Here is a 19,443-nt window from a genome sequence, read left to right as displayed (position 1 = left end):
ACCTTAGGGTATTAAAGAAGCTCAACTATAGTAGCTGTATTATTAACCAGGAATCCATTTCCAACCCAGTCTCCTGTGGCGTGATCTCTCCTCCAAGCACGAACACATGTGCGACCATAGAACTCCCACCAGCTAATGGCTTTCTATGTGCAAAGTCGCCCTTCTATCTTCACTGGCAGTAAAAGAGACAATGGCCATCAACAGAGAAATCTCCTGAATACTCAGCACAGGTGAGACTCAACCCAGACATAGCATGGATCTGACAGATCCAGAAAATGCAAGACGCTGCCAATCAATAAATACGAGAGCATTCTCATTCCAGACATCATTAAGATCTAAGTCTAAGCATGCATTTCACCTTACACATACTCGCTGCTCCCTTAACATGAAAGTGGGAAACAATTAAGATGTGTCAACTCAGGCCATAGGCCACAGCAGCAAAGGTGTGCTGTGATCACCTGCAAATGCCCTGTGTGCTTACCAGCTTTGAAGACCTCTTTGGCAGTACTGAATTTCCTACTAGGATTTCAATGATATATAAATGGCATGGGTTCCGAAGCCACATTTTCCCACTTATATCCATTAGGTATTGTAAAATGAGGAGTTTGAAAAGAAAAACCGAAGTTCCAGTCTGTACCTAAAGACAGAGAAGCATGGGTTGAAAATACACAAACGCCAACCATTTCTTCCAACCCCCAGGACCCTCCTGTCTTGTTCCTAAAGAGAAGGGTACTGACCACAGGTAGGTGTAAAAAGAAGGGACTCTTCATACAGGGAGAAGCAAGTAGGGTCCTTGGAATTACACCTTCTGATGTGGCCATTCAGCTGCCACATAGGCACTTACCGAAGCAGTCACATCAAAGTGGAATATCATAGGTGTTTTCCGAAACTGAGCATCCCAGAAAGATAGGAGGGAGCCCAGGATGCAGCCTTCATCCACCTGAGTGTCAGTCAACCGAACAATCTTTAAAGGCACCTTTTCACTATTTAACTTCTTTTTCAGTTTTTCATGCAATCTCTTCACATAGAGAGATTTCCCTGTAATGTTAAAATAAGGAAATGAGATCCCAAGCCCATGGACCAAGAGGAACAGAATCCAGAGAGATTAGAAGTTACTTCTTAGGCAAGAGCAGTGGCATACACTTGTAATCCCAGGAGCTTGGGAGGCTGAGGCAGGAAGATTGCAAATTCAAGGCCAGCCTCAGCAACTTAGTGAGGCCCTAAACAACTTAGTGAGATCATGTCTCAAAATAAAAAATAAAAAAGGCTGAGGATATGGCTCAGTGATAGGGCACCCCTGAGGTAAATCCCCATTAAAAAAAAAAAAAAAAAAAAAACAGTTACTTCTCTATGTAAAAATCAAAACTGATGCAATGGAACATCAGATTAGAGCATAATTGCACCATGAAGCCAGAGTCCCTAGCTGTCACCCACTCAGCATCGTGGCATTCTCCATGATGACAGCAGTGGAAGTATAATAAAGTAAAAGCAGAGGTATGTCCTGAGCAGGGAGGGGAGGGCAGGTTTTGTCCTGATAGGGCACAGTGATGCTCATGGGATGAAATCAACAAAATGGAAGTCACCACCTCTTATTAAGGACACATGACAGTGACTGAAGGGAGGGTGCAAAGCACTCTTCTCCTGGAGCCAGAGCAGCTGTGCCTCCTCTGATCACACCAATGTGACCCAGAAGAGGTCAAGAGTTTACACAAGAAAAAAGTGACCTGCAGAGAAGTCCATGCCAGGAGGAGCTGGGCTCTCAGAAACTACAACCTGGGTGGAAAGGGGGCCCCTTCTAGAGGAAGCACTGACTGCAGGGAGTCAGACCCTCCTGAGACTCACTTTCCCACCTGCAGAGGGTGTCATCTGAGGTGCCCACTGCTGCAGAGGCAGGGGTCATTGGGAAGCCCTGAGAGACTGCCTTGCCACCCCAGCTGCCACCGACAGGGTCTGTGCTGGGACCTGGTAGTGATGTGCCAGGTAGTCCTGGATGGCATGGAGGGGTGCCTGGGGGATGAGGTGGACTTTGTACTGGCTGAAGGCTGAGGGCAGGTAGCAGCATTCCTGTGCCGCGACGCAGACCACCACCAGCTGGTAGTCCTCCCGGGGACACTGTGTGCACAGGCTGCAGAAGAGGGCCTCTGCCTGGCTGGCCACCTCGTAGCTCAGCTGATCCGCAAACAGCAGGCTGTAGCCCTTGTGCCCCTGGGAAACCGGGGCCAGGCATCAGTGCAAGAACAGGGCAACCTCCTCAAATGTGGTCCCTGGGGTGCAGAGTAGCACCTCATCGAAAGTGGGCAGGGGCTGACCTGGGGCCTGCATGTAGATGGCCAAGGTAGCCAATAGCACCTCAGAATGGCCACACAAGACCATGTTGGGCTGGCCAGCCTGCAAGCCCATGGGGAGAGACCGTTCCACAGGAGGCCCGCTCATCCTGGCCAGGCGAGCCAGACAATGGCCCAGGGCCTCCAGGTTCAGGCAGCCAGGCAGAAAGACACTCATGGTCTCCAGGGACTGTTCCATGATGGCCCTCAGCTTGGTCACCAGGCTGATCTCAGCGGATTGCAATGGAGGTAATTTTTCCATCACTGTCCTCACGTGGTGTCTGGGAGCCTCACTGAACCCCTTGGTGGCTTTTAAGACATCAGCTGAGGTGCAGTTGACTTTGATGAAGGACAGCATCATGAGGGCAGCTTCGCTGGGACTCTGCTTCCTGAGCTCAGTGCTCAGGAGGACCAGCTGCTCGGCCGTGTAGAAGTTGAGGTAGAAGTGCTCCCTGCGCTTTCTGCTCACCAGCTCCTTCCAGTCTTCCAGGAAGTGCTCCATCTGCCTGCAGAGGGCTTCCAGGAGCTGGGTGACGTCCCCACTCTCTGTCAACTGGATTACCAACTCCAAGTGGAAGTCCATGCAGATGGAGATGCCATTCCTGGGGCAGCAGTAGACCTCGGCAGTCCAGGTCCAGAACAGCATGTTTCCCGCAGAGTACAGGTTCAAGAAGGCTTGCATGAGCCGCTGCAGGCAAGGTGCACCCTGCAGACCCACAAGCTCCACTCTCTGGAGCCACTCTGTCCACCAGAAGCCAACCCCTGCCCCTTCCCCTTTGCAGGAAGCAGGGCAGTGAGCATGCCCAGCCTGAGGCAACAGGGCACCTGCTCACCTGAGAAAACCTCTCCACTTCCATATTCTTGTGGTCTTTCTTGCCAGACATCAGCATCAGCTTGTTTAAAAGATCCTTCAGCTCTTCTAAAGTGTAGGAGCGCTCTGGCTCCAGGCCACTGTGACCCCCAGGGAGGATCAGGTGCAGGATGGCATCTGGGGAGATCTGGGAGGCAAAACGTGATTAGAAGCCATTTTCTGGTGGCTAAAACGCTCACTCTGCATCAGACCAGTGCGTGCCACCAACAGTGCACCTGAAATCTGGGAGGGCTCACCTTGTGGTAGCTTGTGGATGCCCTGATCTCATAGATGCCTCTGCTATTGATTGCTGTGGCCAGAGACAGAGATGACTGCTCAATGGACCCATGGCTTTTCTTCACTGTCTTCAGCCACTCCAAGTTCCTAGCAGAATCTCGCTGTTGGAACAAAAGCAGAGAACATGGGCCAGGGTTCAAATGACTATCTTCCTGGATGTCCTCCTCCTGCCTCTGCCCTTGCTGGGCAAATTCCAGCCACCCTCCTCTAGGGCTCCAGGCATAACTTCTTGCCTGAGGCTGCCTCAGGTACCCCTGCCTGTTCCCTCAAGACTCTGCCTGTTCCTCAGGACCCTGACCACTCATTGTGGCTGCACTGGTGCCAGGTTTCTAGCTGACACTTGGAATGCACTTGGCCTGCACTTATGGTTGATTGGTAAGATAGCCACAGGCCGTGCTCTCTGGTGGCAGGCCACCATCCTCCTGGGTTCCCAGAAGAAAGGCCCTTTGAGGAGAGATGGTTGACTGAACAGGAGCCCTAAATTCTTAATGTCCTGCATTGGTCCCTGAGCATGACCAGAAGAACAGAAAAAATCGCAACAGAAAATGAGCTTCTAGCAGAAAAACTGCAAAACTGCTCTCTCTGTCCATCTCCCCACCCTCCAACCACATACGGGACTGTCCCAAGGCTGGTGTAGGCCTCTGGACATCTCTTCTCATTGGGTAAGTTATGAGTGTAAGTTTACTCAGACGCTGGTTACAGGTAATTTACTTAAATGTTTTATTTTTCTGATAAAAAAATTAATCAACATCAATTGTGAAAAATACCAAAAAGTAACTAAATAAAAGGACAGTTACTAAATTCAGAGAAAACTGCTGCACACCCTTTCACACGCGTCTTACTGTGCTCTTTCCACACTTGTCCTGTAGGGTGGTGACTGCTCTTGACATGCAGCTCTGTAGTTCTCTTCCAACCCAAGACAAATAAAGCATTTCCATAGTGAAGAAAATCTGGTTTTAAACATCAGTTTAAATGGCTGCCTACACGCCTCCATGCCCACGTGCCCTCAAAGCACAGCTGCTTCCCAAGGCTGCAAGACCTCCACACCTTGGAATCAGGAACAAAACTCACCAGCTTACTGGGCAGATGGGGGTCATTTTGCAGAGCCTTCCAGAGTTCTCTTAAAATTTCCATGAACTTTCTGAAGTCTGCCTTCTTGTCCAGCTTATACAGCAGGGACGCATAGCCCTGCACAGCAACATGGAAGCAGGCCACCCGGTCCACGTCAATGTCGCATTCTCCAGCTGAGATGGAGGCCAGGTCCACAAATACCTTGAGCTCGGTGATGCCTGGGGCAGAGAGGGAGTCAGCACAGGACCACTCCATGATGCTGCACAACTCTCACCTGGGGCAAGATCCTTCGTGAGGCCATCGATAGACACTAAGTAAACACCTAGCTTGTGTGGCACTTCCTGCCTTCCGTTAGGACACCAGGACACATTTTCTTTTGCAGCATATGATGACACCACTGACCAGCATCTAATGTTTACCAAACAATGTCCCAGGCACTGGTCTAGGCTTGTGTGTACCTTATTTCCTTTAATCTACAAACATTATCACCTAAACAAAAACACGTTCCATTGGTAAATAATTTGAATCAAATGTGTGATATGTCAAGATCATTGTAATGTTTTGAGCAACTAATAAAAAAAATAATAATAATAATGGGCAATCAATTATTTAAAAAACTGAGATAATTCCCCTAGGGTTAATTACTAATCAAAGAATGTAAGTCAAAGCAGACTCAGGAGTACAAGGTGGAAGCAGCAAAGCTCTGGATGAGAGCTGGAGCCAGTGACGCCTCAGTGGCCAGCAGGAGGTGGTGTGTGAGTGCTGTCCCCGCTCCACCTCCTTGAACTTTCTTTCTTACCTCTCCTCCCCTGCCTCTATCTAGTCTACACAACCACACAGGCTCTATCTAGTTCACACAACCACATAGGCTGCCCAGCCCTAGGCTGGAAGAGAAGTATACAGGTTACACAAGCTTACAGCAGCAACACCCCTCTGAGGGCAAGAGCATGCCTAGGCCTCTGGCAGAATGAGCTTGAAGGAGAAAAAGGAGTCAGGATGCTTATGAAAATGATGCCAGTGTCCACAAATGGAAAGAGCAACAAAGGAAAACAGTTTTAACCAGAAGTCTGAAAAGCTGTCCTGATGCAAACTCCACTGTGGGCCTCGAAGCAGACACTGCCCCCGCAACCCAACACATGCAAATGATTGAGGCAGGACATCCTTAAGGTCAGGAACCCCATTTGGCAAACACCTGAAGCTGAGCTCCCACCATACCTCTCAGCTCGTCGTGTAGCCAGCTGACCAGCTCCTTCTGCAGGGTCAGCTCCTCCAGACACTGGCGGCGGGACTCACTGATGTCCTGCAACAGCTTCTTGGCCTGGATGAGCTGAGGGCTAATCTGGTTCAGTCTCTCATGGTGGGTGGCCTTGAAATCATCAATCTGCAAGATGAAGCTCTGCTATGGGCTGTTCCAGCAACCACCCACACCTGCCCTCCAGTATGCCTCGACAAGCAGCTGCTATAGCAGAGCCTGACACATTCTTGAACCAAAGATAGCATGACCTCCACAGCCCTCCTTGCTAAGCTGCAGTTGCTACTGTCCCCAGTACCCAGGTCCTGTGAGGAAGCTTTCATAGACTTTGAAACCTGCTACTCACAGCAGCCCAGCCAGGTCCATGTTGTTAGCTTCTCTGGGGTGAGTTACTCATAGACTTACCGAAGGGTTCAAGTCTAGGTATAGACAATTCCACACTACGTGTTAAATTTTAAGCATTAACATACCTGCCTCTACTGAAAATCCACACACCTTAGAAATGTGAGACTAAGAAACAGGAAGAGATTCAGGCCTGAGCAATGTACCATTGGAGCAATTGCACAACAGGAGCAATGTACCATTTGGCATTCCCACTGCAACTAGGAGAGGTATCTGGACAGATGACAAAATATTTCCCTTTGAGCTTTCATAACCTAAAGAGATGAGATTCCTCTGGAAAGGGGTTGGTTTTTCTACCCTGAATTTTTGGTTCTCATATAGACCCGAGAAAACTAGCTAAGGAACAGTCACACTGTCTCAAGCAAAGGTACAAACCCAGGGCTTGGAATGTTCCAGACTTAGTGCAGCCCAGATGAAAGTCCACGGAGGGGGCTGCCTCACTGATTTTCCCAGAAAACCTGGGGCTTCTAAGGAGTCTGAGGTAGACCCCTACCTCCCAGGAGTTCCCAGAAAATAACTTACAAAGTTTATTAAAGTGTAAATAACACTGAAGTCACCAGTCAATCCAAAATCCTTTTTGAACTGCAAGATGACCTTGGCCGAGCTGATTGCCTGGTGCAGGCTATAGTACTCCTTGATCTGTTCAACACACTCTGAGATCCAGCCCCTCTGGGCCTGGGGGTCTACTTCACACATGATCTGGAGGTCTAAAGTCAGGTCATTGTATTTATCTACAAAGTCCTTGAAGAAGACATTAATTTCTCCAAAGGTGATCTCTCCTGACTTCAGATCCTGAAACAGTTTCATGAACCTCTGGTAACAAGGCGAGTACAAGTACTCATAGGCCTCTAAAAGCGCAAGGGTTTGTCTTTCAGATTCTCCTTGGGGATGGCTTAATGACTCTGAAGCTTCTTCCCAGAAGATCTGGAAGATGTGGCTGTCCATCAGCAAGTCTATCCTTGCAGCCATTCTTTGGACCTCACGGTCCAGGTTGTAGTGAGTCATCAGCTTGCAGGCTGAGGACACTGGCTGTCTCACCCTCATGGCTTCATTCAGTCTTTTGCAGTTCAGGTCTTCTGAGTGTCTTGCTTCAGTCTCTCCAAAATCCACTTTGGAAACCACAAGGAAACATGGAAGTTAAACTGCTAGACACGGTAGCATCTTATTTTACTTTCCTAGTATTTCTAATAACTTCTTTGAGAAAACACAAATTAATATTACTTATGGGATTTTTTTTTTCTTAAGAAGAATTCATCCCTCCTCCCCTCCACCCTGCCACAGGATTGTTCATCAGTTTTCATGATAAAAAACAGACTGGAAACTCTTGTGTGGATAGAACAGTTGGAAACACAAATCCATCTTCCTCCCAAATCCCATTCCAGTGACAGATTAGAAAATGCTTTTAAAACATCAAAACCAGCAGGAACAAGGACAGTAGAAAAGAAGCCCAATAACAACACAACCTAGAAGTAGAAAGATGGACACACCAGTGGCAAATAACACTTGGGGCCTGAGAACAGAGACCCTAAGGACAAAGCAGAGGTGAGTTCAGCCAGGCCCAGCACAAGTTTCTGGCACTCAAGGACACTAGATGTTAAGGTCACCCTAGACTGGAGGAGGCAGAGAGGGAACTGGAATTGGGTTCAAAGTCTGTTTAAGAAACAGTTGGTGAGAGTCCACCTCCACCATGGAGGCAGATGGGGGCTGCCCGCCCCTTATCAAGGGGCAAGAAGGACCAACTGCAGGGCTCTCTGGCCTGGAGTCTACTTCTAGACACACACCTGTCTTGGGCAGCTACAGAGGACAGGGAGTATTCAATCTAAGGACAAAGAGGATGACACAGTCACCAGGGCAGGAAAACTGGAATAAAAGTAAGGCTCACTCTCCTCTTCTCCCTCTTGGCTCCAGAAATCTGGCAGCAGGCAGGGGGTGCAAATATGACCAGCTCACAAGAGAAGCCTCAAGGACTAGGTCAATTTAAGGGCAGCCACAGAGCCCAACAAGTCACAGCCCAGAAGCCCTTTGCCTGTCCATCCACCTGTGGGGACTGTCTTCATACAGACAAACGAAAATCTCCAATCAGAACAGAAGAAGTTTTAATGTGGGAAATATATCCCAAAAAGCCAATAGGGATTGTGTAGCTCAGTGGTAGAATGCTTGCCTAGCATGCGTTCAATCCTCAGTGCCATTAAAAAAATAAATAAATAAAAAATTTTAAAAAGCCTAGCATCCATCCCCAACATGCAAAAAAGGAAAGAAAGAAAGCAAGCCAACAGATAAAAGCAACTTGGATGAAACGGGAAAAAATGGGAAAACATGCTGCAACCATGAACTACAAGAACATAGTATATAAATGAATATTTCAAGAGAAAAGGGAGGGGCTGGGATTGTGGCTCAGTGGTAGAGCACGCACCTAGCACATGTGAGGCACTGGGTTCTATCCTCAGCACCACATAAAGATAAATAAATAAAGGTATTTTGTCCATCTACAACTAAAAAAAAAATCTTTAAAAAAAAAAGTTTTGGGCATGATGGTACACACCTGTAATCCCAGTGGCTGGCAAAGCTGAGGTAGTAGGATCACGAGTTCAAAGCCAGCCTCAGCAAAAGAAAAATAATAAGCAACTCAGTGAGACCATGTCTCTAAATAAAATACAAAAATAGGGCTGGGATGTAGCTCAGTGTTCTAGTGCCCCTGAGTTCGACTCCAGTGCCAAAAAAGAAAAGAAAAAAGGGAGTGCCTTCAAATTAACTATATATAAGAGCTGAAATGAAGAATTCAATGCCCAGGTTACAGGAGGAGATTGAAGAGAAGGCTCAGGAAGTGAAGCCCAAGCAGGAGAGATGTCATGGGAGTCAGGCAACCATGCCAGGAGGCCCAGCAGCTGCTGATGTGCACCCTGCAACAGGGAAAGCATAATTAACCAATTCAGGAGAACACCCTAGAGCTCTAAGACTATATCTCTGGCTGAGACCTGCCAGTGCCCCATCCTAGAGATGGAAAAGATACCCAAGGCCAGGCTCAGATTAATGTCAACTTCAGAACACTAGGGCCCGACAGTTCTCAAGAGCATCCAGAGAAGGACAACAAGCTCCATATAGAGGATCAGTAGCAAGAATGCATCTGACATCCCAATGCAGCACTCAGGCAGCACTCTGAAGGAAATTCTGCCCCTGGCCCAATGATCAACCTATAGCAGGGGCATAGTTCTGTATCTGGCCTCCTGTGTCCCAGTCCCAGCAAGCAGTAGATGCCACCCTCTGTCAAACAGGAGTCAAGCACAGGCCAGAGATGCAGGACCTGCCCTACCAGCCCAGAGGCCAAGGCAACCCTGGGAGACAGAGGAGATTAAGGGCCAACTCCCCGCTAGGAAAATAAGCCCTCTGTCCTGGGAGACGCTTCAGAGACATCCACTCAGATAGCTGGTTCAGTTTGGGGCTGAATTTGAAATAAACACAATGAAAAAGGGGAAAAGGAAGTACCAAGGCAAGAAATGCAATTCTACCAGCTACAGAAACTTTGTGCCAGAACCATGGAGTGGCCATGGTCCACCACACGGCTCGCCTATGAATCCTATGTTCACACCATGGCGAAGGCCCTACCCTGAAGAAGGTACCAGTAACTCAGGACACCACTGGGAGTGACAGAGCAGCAAGCAGCCTCATGTTCAGGGCCCAGACTGGAGAAAGATCTACACCTCCCCTCCTTGGGAAGCCAGCATAGGACATTGACACTGGGAAATTGGGGACATCGACGGGTGTAGAGGCACACAAACAAGAATGTACAAGGGGAAGCTGCTTCCCTGGGCAAATGCATTGAAAACTGGGTCAAGAATGTTTTTTAAAAGCTTCTCCCTGAAAAATAAGGCCCCTCTATTTGTGGCCTGCTTCATCTCCGTGACAGCTCTCAAGGGTTCCTTGCGCAACTGCGGGAGCAGTACCTTGGATGAGATGCTTCACCTTCCCACACAGCCTTAGGAGGCTGTCCACCTGTCTCTTCTCTCTCATCAGAAACATGACTTCGCCCATCCTCCAGTCCAGTGTCTCTTCCATGTCACAATTTTTTTCTTGGAATGAAGAACTTTCTGTCTCTGGAAAATAATGACAAAGTCAGCCAAAGGAAACAAACTTCACGATATCCCTTTCTCTCCCTGGGAGTGCCCCACAGTCACCATCAGAAGGACAAGGAGGCCCCCACTTGGTGGTAGAGAGGAGGACAGCCAGCACACATGTGAACATAGGCTTCTTACCAGCCTGGCCTCAGCTCACCTAACTGCCACAGGTCCAGAAACTGACTTTTGTGCTTCAGGATCAGCTCCAACCGTTTGACCAATATGGACCCATTCAGGACATCACCAGCAACCTCTGTGAAGACAGAGCTGGCAGCAGCCATCAACCTCTTGGCATCCTCTGTGATGTTGGCTAAGAGTTTGTCATCTGTCCCTGAGAAGATAACGAGCACAATGAGCATGCGGCCCTCCCCTCTCCTTGCCATTAGAACCTCTCACCAGCCCCATGCCCACAGGCGCAGGCAGCAGTCAGTGGTGTTTCCAAATGCGCTGATGCCTCACTCAGCTATGCCTGTACCTATGAGGTTCAGGTCTTAACCTAATGCATCTCCTGTATGGGAGGAGGAGACCCTTCCAATGGCCAAAGACAGCCAGGAGAACCACAGTGCTCAGGGTTGAAGTCCTGAGCCCATGCTACAGTGAACGTATTTCTTGAACTACATATGATATTCTTGGAAATTCACCTTGTGGGAGACCAACCTTGCACGTGACTGAGTCATACTCCGTGGCTGGGTGCTGATGCACTCAGTCACAGAAATGTGGCAAAGCTTTCCCCATCCTTCTTGGGTTTGAGGGACAGTGCCTTGTGCATAGATGTGTCTTGCTACAGCACCATGGGTGAAGTTATGCTCACCTGTTCCTTTGTAATATAACCCCTTGCCCTGTTTAGGATAGAATCTTTCATGGAAGTGCCTGTGTGTGTCCCCTTCTCTTACTATGCCCTTGGATGTGGCCTACTCAGATGTCAGTCAACATGCTGACAACAGACATCATAAAGATAGACTCAGCCCCCTGAAACCTGACCCCTTGCCTCATTTGAATAGCTTCTCCTCAATAAAAGGGGTCAGCATGTGCTCTCGCTCTCTCTCTCTTCCTGCAGACCCTTAAAGTCAGAGGAGCCGTCACTGCGACCCCAAACAAAAAGGTATTTGTGTCTCTTTTATTTTATTTGGTGTACCCCAGTCAGCCCAGTTCAACTGGAGTGATCCCTGAGCCTTTTAGTCACAAGTACAGAAACCCGGCACATCTGTCTTGAGAATCCCTGCAGTAGTAGGAAAATAAACTGCAACAGGACAAGCTCATATCAGAGGCCACTCCACGGGTGCAGGGAAGCATCTGCACAGCACCCAGGAAGGAGGCAGATCCATGCTGCAGCTTCATGCTCTGCCTATCTTGTCTGCAGATCAAAACCTGGAACATGAGCTTTTGGAGCAACTAGAGGACAATATTTTAAAACATGACTAGTTTAACTGCCAGACTATTTATCTCACAGTAATATGAGGTTCATATAGTATTATGAGATGACCAAGTTTATTTTTACCATAAAAAACAAAGATAAGGGGCTGGGGATGTGGCTCCATGGGTAGCACACTCGCCTGGCATGCACAGGGCGCTGGGTTCGATCCTCAGCACCACATAAAAATAAAATAAAGATATTGTGTCCACCCCAAACTAAAAAATACATATTAAAAAAATTATCTCTCTCTCTTTAAAAAAACAAAACAAAACAAAACAAAGATAACAGGAGGCTGGGGTGCAGCTTGATGGTAGTGTGTTAGGCTAGCAGGCATGAATCCCTGGTTCATCCCCAGCATCACCCCTACACAGAGTGCAGCTGAGATGACCTTCAGTGGGAGAATGGACCAACCCAGGCACATCCAGACATGGGGACTTTTCTCAGTGATAAAAGGAAGGAAACCATGAAGCCAGGAAAAGACAAGGAGGAGCCTTAAATGCATGCTGTGGAGTGTGACAGTGAACTCTTCCCCAGCAGGCTGCTGTGGCCCGTGAACACAGCAGCCACCTTCAGAACCACACACTACTCCTGCCTATGATCTGGTGTAGAACAGAGCAGCTGGTTTGGCTGAGACAATCATTGGCCCTGGGTTTTTATTGCCACACAAGTGCTTTCCCACTACAGGATCTGAATCTAGCAATTTACACATAAACCTGCACCATCATTTCCAGGGCAACACACGACACTTGGGAAGGTGATGGCTGAAGAGTCACTTCATGTTGTGTTAGTTATCAATATTGGTCTCAAAATGTGACACATGAGCTTCACAAGGAGTCAAGCTGGGCTTGGACTGATTTCTAATCATTTGTTATCTTGGACACAGTGAGTCTCCAACACCCTGGTTAAGCAATGTGCCCTGGGTACTTCCATTCCCTCATCTGGAAATCAAGGGGCTTGGGGACTTTCAGAGAGGTTGCTTCAAGGACCGTGTGTCCCCCCAGGAACACATTTTCAGCAGGCACTCAGCAGACAATGGTTCTAGTGTTAGAAGCTCTTTATGCCTAACACCTGCCTGGGCACCTCCATGCATCCTGCTTTTACCAAACCTCAGCACATGCAGGCTGAGGACCAGGTCAACTACCTTGCCTCTTCATTTGCCCAAGGAAGGACAGAAACTCTAACCAGTCCTACACGCACCGTACAACTTGAAGAGCTGCTTCACATCAGGCCCCGTGAGCAGGTGTTCAAGAATCCCATCCAGGCCTTCCACAGACTCCCTGTTGTTCCTGGGCCAGGACTTGGTGATCACAGCAGACACAAGGCTGCCAAATTTCTGCAAATGATGACAAGAGACTCCCTCCAGTACACTGATCTGAGACTAAAAGAAAATGAATTAAAAGAGAGAGTTGAGAAGATTTTACTGATTTGTCTTTTAATGACACAAGTTAGCACCCAAGAGCATTTCATAAATCTACTGAAGCTAGTTTTATAGTGCCTCAAAAAAAAAATAATAATACAGAAGAGAGGTTGGGCTACCCCCTGGTAGCTTGGTGTATTGGAGGCCCTGGGTTTCATCCCCCATATTGCAAAAAGAAAAGAAACATAAAATACTAAATATTTCCTAGGGAATTTCCATTGTCCTGGCCTGGCTCCTTATGTGAGGTGCCAGAGGTTTGAAGATGCATACACATGCACAAACACACCCCTACAACCCCAAGTCACACACCCTCCCAGCTCATTGTCAGCTTCTGTATTTCTCTTAGACTTGCCTGTCATGAAAAATGCCAAAAACAAGATGAGGAAAACTTTACTACATCACAAACTGCCCTCAAACACCACAGACACTCCAATTCTCCTTCTGATGATTCACCAAGAAACAAAACAGTTTTCTTCTTTGCATTCACATTTTTGTAAAAAAATGAAAAAGTTTCAGTGATCAATAAAAAACACAGGATGAACTAATAACAGGTACTTTTGACACTTAACAGGATAAAAGAAAACATTAATTAGCAATGAATAAAAAGTTATAGACCATAGGGAAGTAAGATTTATCCCAGGAATAAAACCATGTTTTTACATCAAAAATCAGTTAATAGGCCTGGTGTAGGGGCACATGCCTGTAATCCCAGCAGCTCACTAGGCTGAGGCAGGAGGATCACAAGTTGGAGGCTAGATTCAGCAACTTAGTGAGGCTCTGTCTCAAAATGAAAAACAAAAAGAGCTGGCAATGTGGCTCAGTGATAAAGCACCCCTGGGTTCCATCTCCAGTCCACACACGCAGACACAAAAACATGAATACATCATACTGATAGAAAAAGTGACACAACCATTGTAATAGATACAGAAGAAGTATCAGGCAAAACTCCAAGAACAAGACCAGGATAGCCAATTTCACTCCTTTCACAGTGCCAGTGTTGCTATCCAGGGCAATTAGGTAAGGAAAAGAAAAAAAAAAAGTATTGGGATTGTAAAGGAAGTACTAACTTACAGGCAGATAACATGGTCATCTATGTCAAAACTTCCAAGAAGATACTCTCCCACGGATACCCCGCTAGAGAAAAGAAATGAGCCTGCAAAGCTGTAGGCCACAGAGACGAGGTGCTGCCCTGTTCCAAGTGCTAGTGATAAACAATCCAAAAACATATTTGAGAAAACAATTTTGTAAAATATTTTTGGGGCTGGAGATGTGGCTCAAGCAGTAGCGCACTAGCCTGGCATGCGTGCGGCCCGGGTTCGAACCTCAGCACCACATACAAACAAAGATGTTGTGTCCGCCGAATACTAAAAAATAAATATCAAAAAAAATTCTCTCTCTCTCTCTCTCTCACTCTCTCTCTCTATCTTAAAATTTTTTTTTAGTTGTAGATGGACACAATACCTTTATTTTATTTAATTTTTATGTGGTGCTGAGGATCAAACCCAGTGCCTCACAAGTGCTAGGCAGGTGCTCTACCACTGTGCCACAACCCCAGCCCTGAAAAAATAATTTGTTACAATAGCAAAGGAATAAAGTACTTAGGACTAAATTTCATAAAAGAAATGCAGACCTCACCACTTGCAAACTGCAAACTACTGTTGAAAAAACTTAAAGACCAAAATAAATGGGGAGACATTCCAGGTTCAGAAGCCATGAGATGTGACATTGTTAAGAGGTCAACACTCCCCAAAATGACTTACGGATTCAAAGCCATCCCTGTCAAAATCACAGCTACTTTCCTTGCAAAAACTGACAAAATGATTCTAAAATTCATATGGAATCCCAAGAAATCCAGAATAGCAAACAATACAAAAAGAGGAGAACAAATCAGGAGAATTCATGCTTCTTGATTTTACGACCTACTGGAAAGAAATGGCAGTGGAGACATGGACAGATGTGAGGTGAACCCTCACAGCTGTGGCCAACAGACTTTTTGACAAGAGTGCCAAGATCACTCAAGGGGTGAAGTACAGTGCCTTCCTCAAATGGTCTGGAACAGATGGATCTCCACATGCAAGAGACTGTATCTGGACCCTTACCTCATACCACATAGAAAAAGAAACTAATGTTAAGAGCTAACACTCTAGAGCTTTCAGAGGGGGTTGCTCTATGACAGAGCACTTATTAGCATATAGTCCTAGGTTAACACTCAGTGCCAAAAACAAAATAAAAACCTTTTAGAGGAAGACACAGATAAATCTTCATGACCCAGGATTTAGCACAAGATGTCAAAATTACTAGCAACAAGAGAAAAAAAAAAAAAGACACATTGAATTTTTCCAAAAGTAAAAACCTTCCCAGGATTGGTGGGGCACACCTGTAATCTCAGGTACTCAGGAAGTTGAGGCAGGAATATTGCAAGTTTAAGGGCAACTTTGTGAGACTGTTTCACAAAATAAAAAATAAAAAGGGCTAGAGATGTAGCTCAGTGTTAGAGCACCCCTGGTTTCAATCCCTACTACTACAAAAAAGAGAGAGAGAAAAAGAAATTAAAAACTTCTGTGCTTCTAAAGAAAACACCAAGAGTGAAAACAATACAGAGAATGGGAGAAAATGCTGGCAGATCACATATCTGACCAGAGATTTGCACCTTATTATCCAAAGAACTCTCATAAGCCACAATGAAAGAAAGACATAGAGCCCAATTAACCATTTGAGGAAGGCACTGTACTTCACCCCTTGAGTGATCTTGGCACTCTTGTCAAAAAGTCTGTTGACCGCAGCTATGAGGGTTCACCTCACATCTGTCCATGTCTCCACTGCCATTTCTTTCTAGTAGACATTTGTCCAAAGATATAGAAAACAGAAATAGCCAAAAAACATATGAGAAGGTACCTGAGGTCATAGCTATCAAAGTCACCAGAGAAACCACTCCACACCCCCAAACTGCACAGTCACAGGTCTGAGAGCACAGGCTATGGGGGTGTGGAGAAGTCAGGTCCCTCCTAGGCTGGCAGCTGATATGGAAATGGTTCAGCCACTGTGGGAATGGGCCAGATAGTCCTTCAATCACACAGGTACCAAGTGATCCAGCCATTTCACCATAGGCGTAGAGTGTGAACAGCACATCCACACAAACCCATGTGTGGAGGTTCACAGCAGCAGACTGATAACAGCTATCAGGGAGAGCCTGGATGTCCACCACAGGACAAATGGAACATAAAAGCCCCCTGAGGCCATATGATGAGCAACATGCAGTCATGAAAAGGGACAAAGTACTGACAGGTGCTCCAGAGTGAATGACCTTGAACACATGCTCAACGAAGCCAGGCACCCAAGGCCACAGCCTGTGTGACTTCATTGCTGAGACACCTGAGTAGTCTGTGGAGGAGGAAGGAAGATTAGGTGCTGCTGGGGAGGGGCTTGGGGCCAGCATGGTGGAGGGCAGACTCCGCAGCTGAAGGGCTGCATTTTCTTTCTGAGCTCATGAGAATGTTGCCAAGTAGACTGAGCTGGTAGCACCCACACCTGAAACACACCACTCCCCCCAAGTTTGGCTTCCAAGGGTGAGTGACAGGAGATGTGGCTACCATGTTACTAAAGCACTGAGAAAAGAACAAATGAAAGCCTTAGAAGTATTAGTTATGTAAAAAGACTAGAGCCTGTTTCCCTAGAAAAAGTGAGCTCTGCTTCTCACAACTCCACTGGCCAGCAGTGTGCAGGACATGAAGTATCCAGCAGGAAATACAGAAGGACCCTGGGAGCCTCTGGGTACTGTGTGGGGAATGTGCCGGGGAAGAACATCCTCCCACTTTGCAGAAAAAAAGCTAAGTGAAACGACAGAATCTTTCCCCTCTTTTTCTGCAGTGTTGGGAATAGAACCCAGGGCCATGCTGGGCAAGTGTTCTACCCCAACAAGGATGGAGTCTATTTAACTTCAGAAGCTTCCTTCCATAGATGTTTTGTCAGCCTTTGGGGTCATTTCCTGCATATCTGTTGGGCAAGAGTTAACAGACCACAAACAAACCAGTGGCAACGATCACAATGGCAACTGGAGGCACAGTCCACCAGATCAGCTGCACGATGGCTTGTTGAGTGTGGCTGTGGTTTTGCACAGGGTTTTGCAGCAGGAAGCCAAGTTGCATGTCAAGGAGTGGGTAGAGAGCACTGGATTGCAGCATGAGGCCCAATCCAGGGAGGGGGCACCAAGGACCCAATCCTGGTCAGCACAGGCCTTGGAACTGGCAGGGACTTAAGGCCTGGAGCTGTCCATGTCAGCAAGCATCTGTGAACCCAAGCATGTTTCCCAAGAAGAGATTAGTCACCTGGCAGGCAGAGCTCACAGCTTCGATGAGACACTTCTCAAAGCTCTTGGCCACACTGTCCTTGAGGCCAGCAGCATCCCAGTGAGGACCATAGAAGGCAGAGATCTGGGAAAGGGGTCTCTCCTGCAAACACGGAGGTGGGTGGGGTATAAGTGCCTGATTGTTCTGACTCCCCTCCTCCCTGCCCTACACTAAGCATGTCCTCCCTGCCCCTCACTAGAAGATTAAAGATGAAACCAAGTTAGTCTCTTCTCATATTGCAAAAAAAGCAACCAGAATAGCAGCTTGTAAAAACATGCAAATTTTGAAAAAGAGCCATTTTTCCTTTCTTTTGTCTTTCTAAAAACATCCATTTAATCAGATCCATATAAAATATTCATGGAGAAACCAACTTTTCTGGGTCACAGACCTTCATTCAAAATGAAGGGCATTTTTTGTTTGTTTATTTCCTCCATGTCACTGTGTTTAATAAGGCTCCTGCCACCAGCAGGTCCCTTGGAGCACCTATACATGGAGGGCTTGATGACACGTATGTCTTGGGCCCCAGTAAGAGCACAATCCCATTCCCTGACTCTTTTCAAGAACGTCACACTAGAACTCTGAAATGTTTCTGAGGTCAAACTGCAAAGCCCTGATCAGAAACAGAAATGCAAAGCTTGGGTGGATCCCAGGGCCTGTACATGCTATTCTCTGCTTGTAGCCCCAGGTGCTGCCAGCAGTCTGGGCTCATCACCATGTTGATGGTGTCCTCCATGTCTGGTACCTTCTTGAGCCTCCCTTCCATGTCCCCCAGCAGCGACTCCTTCCAGTCATACTCTGCAGGAAAGTTTATTTCCACCAGCCACCGCCAGACCTGCAAAACCCACATGTTAAGTGACAACCACAGGGACAAGTAAACACCACAGAGATAGCCTAGAGAAAAGACAGCAACAACAAGGCATGGGGGCACCTGTGGTCCCAGTTACTCAGGAGGCTGAGGCAGGGGGAGCTTGAGTCCAAAGCCAGCCTCAGCAACTTAGTGAGGCCCTAAGCAATTCAGTATGACCGTCTCTAAATAAAAAATAAAGAAAAGGGTTGGGGATGTGGCTCAGTAGTTGAGTGCCCCTGGGTCAAATTCCCAGTATAGAAAAAAAAAGAAAAAAAGAAGAAGCACTTTGCTAAAGCACCTGAAGGCAGCATCCTAACACGTCTCCAAGCCCAGGTAGGCATCCTATCCACAAACCATGAGAACAGGAGCCTAGAGCAGGTGCCCCTAGCCACATGCCTCCATATGTCCACCTGATATCTAGATCCAGGGTCTACCTTGGGACACAAAATGCATTTACTGGTCATGTCTCTTTTCTAAAGAAGTTCCCTGGCCTTATCTTTTCTGATACTGACAATTTTGAAAGTTCAGGTCATTCTGCAGACTGTCTCTTGATCCAGTTGGCTCACAGTTTTCCAATGATTACAATGGTTTGGTTGGGACACTACTAAGCCAAGCCACATAAAAATGTACTCAGTGTACTCATCTGCACTTTCCACAGGTGCCTAGCCAAACACCTTGAGCCTGACCAAGTGGCCCATGAAACCTGTTGGTGCCACCAGGGCTGACCAAGAGGTCGGTCCTTGGTTAAGGCTTATCTGCCAGATTTCTTCACTGTGAAAGTCATCTTTCTTCATCCATAAATGCTTCTGCAATGGGACACTTGAAATCCTGTGACCTCCTGGCACCCCCACTGAGCTCAGGATTCCTGAGTGATACCTGCCTGCATCAGGTACTATACCTTGGTTACAGAGTGACAGTTTTCTATTGCAATTATTTCTTCTACATTTCTTAACTCCATTCTTCAATAGAAGAATAGAAAAGTTCCTTTTTTCTCTTTTTTTTTCTGTAAGTATGTTTATCAATGAATTTTAATCCATTCCTATCACTTTGCCTTTTATGGGGCTGGGGTTGTGGCTCAGCAGTGGAGTGCTCACCTATCATGTGCAAGGCC

General features: G+C 47.0%; 1 pseudogene across 1 annotated transcript in view; it reads right to left on the bottom strand.

The window, feature by feature from the left end:
* The window catches only part of LOC143387886 (E3 ubiquitin-protein ligase RNF213-like), a 51,413-nt pseudogene that overhangs the window by 29,361 nt on the left and 2,609 nt on the right, over positions 1-19,443 (bottom strand). The window contains exons 4-16 of the transcript XR_013154901.1: positions 18,198-18,317; positions 17,465-17,587; positions 12,920-13,100; positions 10,466-10,639; positions 10,138-10,287; positions 6,719-7,305; positions 5,758-5,923; positions 4,543-4,760; positions 3,432-3,572; positions 3,158-3,322; positions 1,901-3,030; positions 845-1,040; positions 482-637 (exon numbers count right to left, since the gene is read on the bottom strand). The product of XR_013154901.1 is annotated as an E3 ubiquitin-protein ligase RNF213-like (transcript). The remainder of the gene's footprint in view (positions 1-481; positions 638-844; positions 1,041-1,900; positions 3,031-3,157; positions 3,323-3,431; positions 3,573-4,542; positions 4,761-5,757; positions 5,924-6,718; positions 7,306-10,137; positions 10,288-10,465; positions 10,640-12,919; positions 13,101-17,464; positions 17,588-18,197; positions 18,318-19,443) is intronic.

This window comes from Callospermophilus lateralis, unplaced genomic scaffold (assembly GCF_048772815.1).
Source record: "Callospermophilus lateralis isolate mCalLat2 unplaced genomic scaffold, mCalLat2.hap1 Scaffold_143, whole genome shotgun sequence".
NCBI classification, from domain to species: domain Eukaryota; kingdom Metazoa; phylum Chordata; class Mammalia; order Rodentia; family Sciuridae; genus Callospermophilus; species Callospermophilus lateralis.
This window is presented reverse-complemented; position numbering and strand designations above follow the sequence as displayed.